General features: G+C 40.1%; 1 non-coding gene across 1 annotated transcript; it reads left to right on the forward strand.

Moving 5' to 3' along the window:
- The first annotated feature begins 3,322 nt into the window (after positions 1–3,322).
- LOC127089471 (small nucleolar RNA R71) lies at positions 3,323–3,429 on the forward strand. Its single transcript, XR_007791064.1, has one exon. It is a non-coding gene; the product is annotated as a small nucleolar RNA R71 (small nucleolar RNA).
- Positions 3,430–9,063: the final 5,634 nt, after the last annotated feature.

Genomic DNA, 9,063 nt, shown 5'->3' on the forward strand with positions numbered 1-9,063 from the left:
AACGAACATCCGATAGTCATTTCAAAACAAGATCAAAAGCTCGATCCAACGTCGAGTAATTATTTTCAAAACTTAACAGAACCAGCACGCATTCATCCATCCTCTTGTAAGTCGACCGCCTCAGGCATCGCCATCTACCTGTAAGTCGATTGCCTCAGGCATCACCATCTACCCTTATTCGTGGCTCCTCTCCTTGCTCCATCCGTCGACTCTTGTTCTGTTTAGGTAGCACCCATTAGGTAGAACCCTTTGTATGATAACATAGGTAGAATTCCCTTATTCTTTGCATGCTAACATTAGATAGATGTTCCCCTCTGTAAATCCTAACACATAGGTCCACATTGCATGACAACTCTAGGGCAGAGCTTCCCCACTTTTAGACCTTCCGTGCGTCTCCGATCTTGTGGCATGTCAGTCCGTTTGCAAAGAGGTAACTGCCTAAGACTCGATTCAGCGAGCTGCGACACCTACTGCTAGGACGTTGAACATATTGCCCACTTTCCTTTGACACAGCTGGTGTCCTCTTTTGTAAGTCCATGTTCAGATGGCAATCCTTAACCCCTAGTTAGCCGAACTACGACAACTCTGATTCTCATGTTCAGATGAGATACGTAGGCACGAGATGCGATGTCTTGTCAAGTTTGACTAATGACTAACAACTAATCCTTGCTTGCTTTCGCCCTTGTTGCGATTCTTTTCTCTCGCCCTCGTTGCGATCGAGACCTTCCATTTCTCTTGCCCTAGTTGCAATCGAGACCCTTTGTTCTCGTAGTTAGCTGAACTACATTTTGCTCTGATTCTCATTCCAGATGAGATACGTAGGCATAAGACGCGATGTCTTATCGAGCACACTTCTCTTTCGCCCATAGGTAGCCGAGCTACGAAGACTCTGATTCTCATACTCAAATGAGATACGTAGGCAGTGGACGCGACATCCTTGCGAGTCATTTTCTTTTGACCTTCTTTTAGCAGATAATACCTTAGATATACCTACACCCTTTAGACTAGAACAACAAGAGTGGATACCGTAGAGTACTACGGATGCGTAGGGGTGCTAATACCTTCCCTTCGCATAATCGACTTCCGAACCCAAGATTTGGTTGCGAGACCTTGTCTTTTCCTCTCATCAGGTTTTCTTCAATCGTTTCATTTCCCTACTTTGGGATAAATAACAAACGGTGGCGACTCTTCTGTTTTTCCCCGCCGGTTGTTTTTTTTCGCAGTTGTGACAGTGTTCTCTAGAGGTTTTACAATCTTCCTCCAGCATAATGCGATGCATACAGATAGAAGGACTTATTCCTTTTAGATCGGCGGTGTTAACTCCTAACGCTGTTGGATATTTTCTTAGGACATCTAGTAATTTCTCAGTTTCCATCTGTCCCAAGTCAGCGTTGACTATCACTGGTCTTTTCAGTTCAATGTCTAGGAATTTGTATCTTAGGTTCTTTAGTAGTGCTTTTAATTCCAAGCCAGGTTTCTTTGGGCATGGCATGTGGTTGGGTGTAAGTGCTAAGCATTCGCTTAGACTTTCGTTTTGGTATGGTTCATGCCAATTATCGTCTTCAAAGATTGGAGGGATTTGGATTTTCATTATATCTGAGTATGTGGTTTCTTGAATCTCCATCTCTCTCACGCACTTGTCTATGACATCAAGTAGATAACAGGTGTGGTCTATAGTTGGTGCTTGTAAGAATTGGGTCAAGATGAATTCAACCTTTTCCTCTCCAACTTCGAATGTCAGCTTACCTCTCTTTACGTCTATTATGGCTCTGGCGGTAGCCAAGAATGGTCTCTTCCTAATATAATAGGTGTACTGGCATCTTCTTTGATGTCCATGATTATGAAGTCTGTAGGAATGTAAAATTGTCCTACACGTACTAGGACATTCTCTAGTATACCGACAGGATATTTGATTGAGCGGTCAGCTAATTGAACAGACATCTTGGTCGGTCTTAATTCTCCCATACCGAGCCTTTTACAAATGGTTAAGGGCATTACACTAATGCTGGCTCCTAGATCGCATAGAGCTTTGTCTATGACGAATTTTCCAATGATGTAGGGTATGGAAAAACTACCTGGGTCTTTTAGTTTGGGAGGCATGTTATTCTGGATTATGGCGCTACACTCGGCAGTAAGTGTAACTGTTTCGTCGTCCTCAATCTTTTTCTTATTGGATAGGATTTCCTTAAGAAATTTGGCATAGGAGGGCATTTTTGTGATGGCTTCTGTAAAGGGTATCGTAATGTTTAGTTGCTTCAAAAGTTCAACAAATTTCCTAAATTGACTCGCAGTTTTAGAACTTTTGAGTCTTTGAGGATACATAATGGGTGGTTTATAAGAAGGTGGAGGCACATAAGGTTTTTCTTTCTCTTCGGCCTCCTGGGTATTATCTTCTGTTTGCTTTGGTTCACTCACCTGCTCAATTGAGGTTTTATCTGGTTTTTGGTACATGGAAGGGTTTTGGAGTCTTGGATCTACGGGTCCGTTTACTTCTTTTCCACTCCTCACTATAACGACATTTGCATGTCCTTTTGGATTAGGTTGCGGCTGTCCAGGAAATGTTCCAGCTGGAGCGGCTGTAGATGCTTGATGTTAAGCCACTTGTGAAATCTGTGTTTCAAGCATTTTATTGTGGGTGGCTAAGGCGTCTACTTTGTTCGCTAGTTGTTTAAGTTGCTCGCTAGTATGTATGTTTTGGTTCAAGAAGTATTTGTTTGTTTGAGCTTGGGTAGCTATGAAGCTTTCCATCATTAATTCGAGATTTGACTTCCTAGGCATGTTAGGAGCATTATTAGCTGGCTTTTGATATCCAGGCGGAACAGCTGGTGCTTGGCCAGGTGCATACAGGGCATTGTTATTCTTATACGAGATTTTAGGATGGTTTTTCCAACCTGCATTGTAGGTATTCGAATAGGGATTTCCTTGTGCATAATTCACTTGATTGGTTGGGACTCATGCTAATATTTGACATTCTTGTGCAGTGTGTCCAGGGTTTCCATATAACTCACAATTTGGAGTTACAGCAACCACGGTGGCTGCAGGTGGTATGGTCAAGTTATCTAATTTTTGAACAAGGGCATTTACCTTTGCATGAACATGGTCAAGGCTACTAATTTCATACATTCCACCTTTAGTCTGAGATTTTTCCACTGGGGTTCTTTCACCTCCCCATTGGTAATGGTTCTGGGCCATGTGTTCAATGAGTTGATGGGCTTCGTTGTATGGCTTATCCATAAGTGCACTGCCTGCGGCAGCGTCTACTATCAGTCTTGTGTTATACAAAAGCCCATTGTAAAATGTGTGAATGATCACCCAGTCTTTGAGACCGTGATATGGACATATCCTCATCATGTCCTTGTATCTCTCCCACGCTTCGTAGAGAGATTCGACATCTTTTTGCCTGAATCTGTTGATATGAGCTCTCAGCATAACAGTTTTGCTCGGCGGAAAATATCGGGATAAGAAAACGTTCTTCAGTTCTTCCCATGTTGTAACGGAGTTGGAGGGCAAGGATTGCAACCAAGCCCAAGCTCTGTCTCTTAGTGAGAAAGGAAAGAGGCGCAATCTTATCGCATCTTGAGATACACCATTCGCCTTTACAGTATCTCGTACTGCACAAACTCAGTCAGGTGTTCATTAGGATCGTCCGTAGGATTTCCAGCAAATTGATGTTGTTGGACGGCTTATAATAGTGAGGGTCTCAGCTCGAAATTGTTTCGATTGATAGCGGGGGCAGCAATGTTGTTGTAAGGTTCTTGTTGGGACGGGGTAGCGTAGAATTTAAGAGGACGATTATGTGGTCCTTCTTCAGCCATGGTTGGTTTTTATTCTGGTTTAGGAGGAGAGAAGATATCGGGAATATCATACTTTTGTTGATATTCGTGTATTCGGCGTCTTACGTATAAGAAACGCTCTAATTCTAGGACTGGTGGTGCTAAGTTATCGCCTTGTGAGCGAGTACTTGGCATACAATCAGGGAAATAAAGGAGAGTAAATTAGTTTTTATTTATACCTTAGTCTATACCGTGCAACGAAAGAATTGCACTATTCGACTAAAACAGTTCCCCGGCAACGACGCTAAAAACTTGATGCTTGATCTGGCTATATATAAAATATAGTCTATCGGGTACTTAACTGCAAGTGCACAGTCCAGTCGCTTTAGTTTTAAAAGATATCGATCCCACAGGGACCTATGGTCAAACTAGTGTTACTAACGTCACTATGTTTAGCTAAGGGAATTTATTAGTAGAAGTTCGGGGGCAAAATAGTAAATCTAAGGGAAATTTAGTTTTAAGAAATAATTGATGGAAGGAATCAGTATGCAACGCATTAATTATCAAGGATTCGATAAGTCACCGATGAATAGTTTAAATGCCAAATATCTCTCAGTAGAAAATATTTATTTAAAAAGCTTTATCTCACACTCTCGTGATTGTTGATTCGGCCTATAGCTTTAAGTCAGAATGTACGCTCTCGTTGTCCCATTTGAAGTTAAAATTACTTTTTGAAAATAAATAAGTTCTAATTGCTTTTAAAGTGCTCTCACTATTTTTAAACTCAATGCCTAATTTTTACTATCCAGCTCGAGCTTCACGCTCTCGCGATTGTTGGTTCTCACCTTAGTTAATTTCCCACTCTCGCGGCAAAATCGTATTAAATAGCTTCTCACGCTTTTGTGAAAAAGTTAATTAAATTTAAATTAAAAACTTCAGCCTAAAAGATTGTTTGAGAAAAAGAGTTTTCACCGATTATTATTAAATCCCATCAAATTAAATTGCTACATAGCGATACCGGTAATTTAGCCGAACATGTTAAATAAGGCAAACAAAGAGCATAAATAGATCAACATTGCGGCAAACATAATTATAATAATAATTGGGAAATAATAATAATAATTTAATAAAAATCTGGCAATCGAAGTAACAGAGTATAGCGAATCTCGGAGTACTTGAGCAGTCCTCCACAAGTCGGTAGGCTTTTGCTTCTTTAATACAAATTGCTTACAAAATTAAATAAAGTGTAGTAGTTCCCCGGTGTAGGAAACTACTACTATGGCTAACTGGAAAACGGGAAGAAAAAGGAGAAAAGGAAATTCTAAAAAGAATGGCAAATGAACTAAAGCAACGGAAACAAAGTTGCTGAAAAGAAAAATACTAAAAAGCTAGAAAGCTGTAAAAATTAATTGCAGAGCGTAAGTGTAAAATGTCGGCGTTCCCAATTTTTCCCATTTTGGTCCTTTATATAGTGCTCCTTTAGGTCTTGGTGGTTGAGATTTTTAAGGAAGACTTCATTTGAATCAGGAATCTGTGGGAGTCAAGTTGTTGGAGGGAATTTAGGCACGTTTGGGTGCCTGTGATTGACTGTTTCAAAGCGCAGATTCTGGTCGCGTGACGGTCGTCATGGGCCTGTGACGGTCATCACAGGCTGGGTCGTGACGGTCGTCATGAATCTGTGACGGTCATCACATCAACAAATTCTGCATTCTGGTTTTCTACTTTTTCCTGTGCTTTCTCATCTGTTTCTTCTTCTTTTTCTTCCTTTTCTTCATTTTGCTCATTAATGCTTGGAGATTTAAATACCTGCAAAAACAACTCGAATACTTGCGGAATAATCGGAATATTAATTAAAATGGTATGATCTTTGAGTGTAAATCAAGGCAAATATCTGATGTGTTTTCGCGTTATCACCAACCACATGCCATGCCCAAAGAAACCTGACTTGGAATTAAAAGCACTACCAAAGAACCTAATATACGAATTCCTAGACACTGAACTAAAAAGACCAGTAATAGTCAACGATGACTTGGGACAGATGGAAACTGAAAAGTTACTAGATGTTTTAAGAAAATATCCAACTGCGTTAGGATACAACATCGTCGGCCTAAAAGGGATAAGTCCTTCTATCTGTATGCATCGCATTATGCTGGAGTAAGATTGTAAAACCTCTAGAGAACACCAGAGAAGGATCAACCCAATCCTAAGTACGGTAGTCAAGGATGAAGTAAAGAAACTACTAGATGCTGGAATCATATACCCGATCTCCGATAATCAATGGGTTAGCCCCGTTCATGCAGTACCCAAGAAAGGGGGTGTTACAGCCGTTAAGAATGATAAGGGCGAATCTATAGCACAAAGAGTTGTGACCGGAAGTAGAATGTGCATCGACTATAGAAAACTAAACAAAGTCATTCGGAAAGATCATTTTCCTCTACCCTTTATTGATCAAATGCTTGAACGATTGGCTAAGCATTCTCACTTCTGCTATCTAGACGGTTATTCAGGATTCTTTCAAATTCCAATCCATCATGACGACCAAGAAAAGACAAACTTCACATCCCCTTATGGTACATTCACTTACCGACGAATGCCATTTGGATTATGCAACGCTCCCGCAACATTTCAAAGATGCATGATGGCAATCTTCGCTGATTTTATAGACGACATCATGGAAGTCTTTATGGAAGACTTTTCTGTTTATGGGCAGAGTTTCGAAGGATGTCTATCAAACCTTTAAATGGTACTCGAAAGATGCGTAAAGGTAGATCTTGTTTTGAACTGGGAGAAATGCCATTTCATGGTCCAACAAGGAATCGTGTTAGGTCACGTGGTATCCGATAGAGGAATTGAAGTAGACAAAGCTAAGATTGAAATTATAGAGAACCTTCAACCCCCTAAAACCGTACGAGAAATACAAAGCTTTTTAGGACACGCCAGTTTCTACCGACGTTTTATCAAAGATTTCTCAAAAATCACGAAGCCACTTACGAGTTTATTAATGAAAGACGTTGATTTTATCTTTGATGAAAAATGTTTAACAACGTTCAACCAATTGAAAACATCTTTAATCACCACACCCATAATGCAACCACCTGACTAGAGTTTACCTTTCGAAATCATGTGTGATGCGAGTGATTACGCTCTAGGCGCAGTACTGGGACAAAGAAAGGATAAGAAACTTCATGCAATCTACTACGCAAGTAGAACACTAGATCCAGCCCAAATGAACTATGCCACCACTGAAAAGGAACTTTTAGCCGTCGTGTTCGCCTTGGACAAGTTTCGTTCCTACCTAGTAGGAGCGAAAATTATTATCTATACTGACCACGCCGCTAGTAGATATTTGTTAAGTAAGAAGGATGCCAAACCAAGACTTTTAAGATGGGTCCTACTCTTATAAAAATTTAACTTAGAGATAAAAGATAAGAAAGGTACTGAAAACATAGTAGCGGACCACTTATCACGAATCGAAGGGAATAAGCCTGAACAAATTCCAATCAATGACGATTTCCCTTACGAACGACTCATAGCACAAATGGAAAGCGACATGTCTGAATTAACAATAAATGATACCGAAATAGAAGAATCCGTGGAAGAAATTCATGCGAATGTAACTCTGCCATGGTATGCTGATTTTGTCAACTACGTAGCTGTTGGAGTACTTCCAGCGGACCTATCTTACCAACAAAAGAAGAAATTCTTCCATGACCTAAAACAATACTACTGGGATGAACCTCTGCTTTTCAAAAGAGGTACCGTTGGTATTTTCCGTCGATGTGTTCCTGAGGATGAAATAGATGACATAATCTCCCATTGCCATTCTGCTCCCTATCGTGGGCACGCAAGTACCTCAAAGACCTGTACTAAGATCCTTCAATCGGGCCTCTTTTGGCCCACTCTATGGATAGATGTCCATAATGCGGTTATAAAATACGACCGGTGCCAACGCACTGGTAACATCTCAAGACGCGATGAAATGCCACAAACAGGAATCTTAGAAGTGGAAGTCTTTGACGTATGGGGGATTGACTTCATGGGACCATTCCCATCTTCTTTTGGTAATAAGTACATACTCGTTGTTGTCGACTATGTTTCAAAATGGATCGAGGTTGTAGGCTCTCCGACAAATGATACACGAGTAGTGATTAAGTTCTTCAAGAACATCATCTTTCCTAGATTCGGTGTGCCAAAACTAGTAGTTAATGATGGTGGCTCCCATTTCATATCAAACATTTTTGGAAAACTTCTTCTGAAGTATGGAGTTCGACACCGTGTAGCAACACCTTATCACCCACAAACTAGTGGGCAAGTCGAAGTTTCGAATCGAGAGATCAAACAAATTCTAGAAAAAACTGTCGGAATATCCAGAAAAGACTGGTCATATAAACTTAACGAAGCTCTGTGGGCCTATAGGACAGCTTACAAAACCCCAATAGGGACCACACCCTTTAAACTAGTCTACGGTAAATCATGTCATCTCCTTGTAGAATTAGAACACAAAGCTTATTGAGCAATTAAGACCCTAAATATAAATTACACTTCCACAGGTGAGAAACGAATTCTGGACATTCACGAATTGGAAGAATTTCGACTAGACGCCTATGAGAATGTCAGGATATACAAAGAACGAACCAAAAGATTGCACGACAAACGTATATCTAGGAAAGAGTTTAATGTCGGCGACATAGTACTCCTATTTAATTCGAGGCTTAAACTTTTTCCAGGAAAACTTAAATCTAGGTGGTCAGGCCTTTCGAAATCACTAAAGTCCTCAAAAGCGGTGAGATAGAAATCAAAGGTCGGAATAGTGAACCATTTATGGTAAACGGGCAGCGATTAAAACATTATCATAATATTGAAAATGGAGACTATTCAAATAGTCTAAGACTTATAGAGCTGCCCGCTCAACCACAAAACTAGTACGTCGCAACGTTACTGTCGAACTTACGACATTAAACAAAGTGCTTAGTGGGAGACAACCCGCCTTTTCTTTTATTTGTTATCTTTGTTACATAGTATTTTCCTTCTTTGATTTTCTTCTTTATTTTTTGCTCCCCTTTCCTTGATTCTATGCAGTAATACTTGTTGCTTCTAGTTACTAACTTAGAAACATTAAATACTAATTAACAGGCGAATTTATAACTAGTTAGTTACTAACTTTCATCATGCAACCGGTAGACACAGTTTTCAGAGGCAGAGTTCAGAGAAGGCGTTATGATTATTTATCTCGGAAGGATATGGATTTATCCATATATTATGATGGACCTACCATGGATAGGTTAGGTAT

This window comes from Lathyrus oleraceus, chromosome 5 (genome assembly GCF_024323335.1).
Source record: "Lathyrus oleraceus cultivar Zhongwan6 chromosome 5, CAAS_Psat_ZW6_1.0, whole genome shotgun sequence".
Lineage (NCBI taxonomy): Eukaryota > Viridiplantae > Streptophyta > Magnoliopsida > Fabales > Fabaceae > Lathyrus > Lathyrus oleraceus.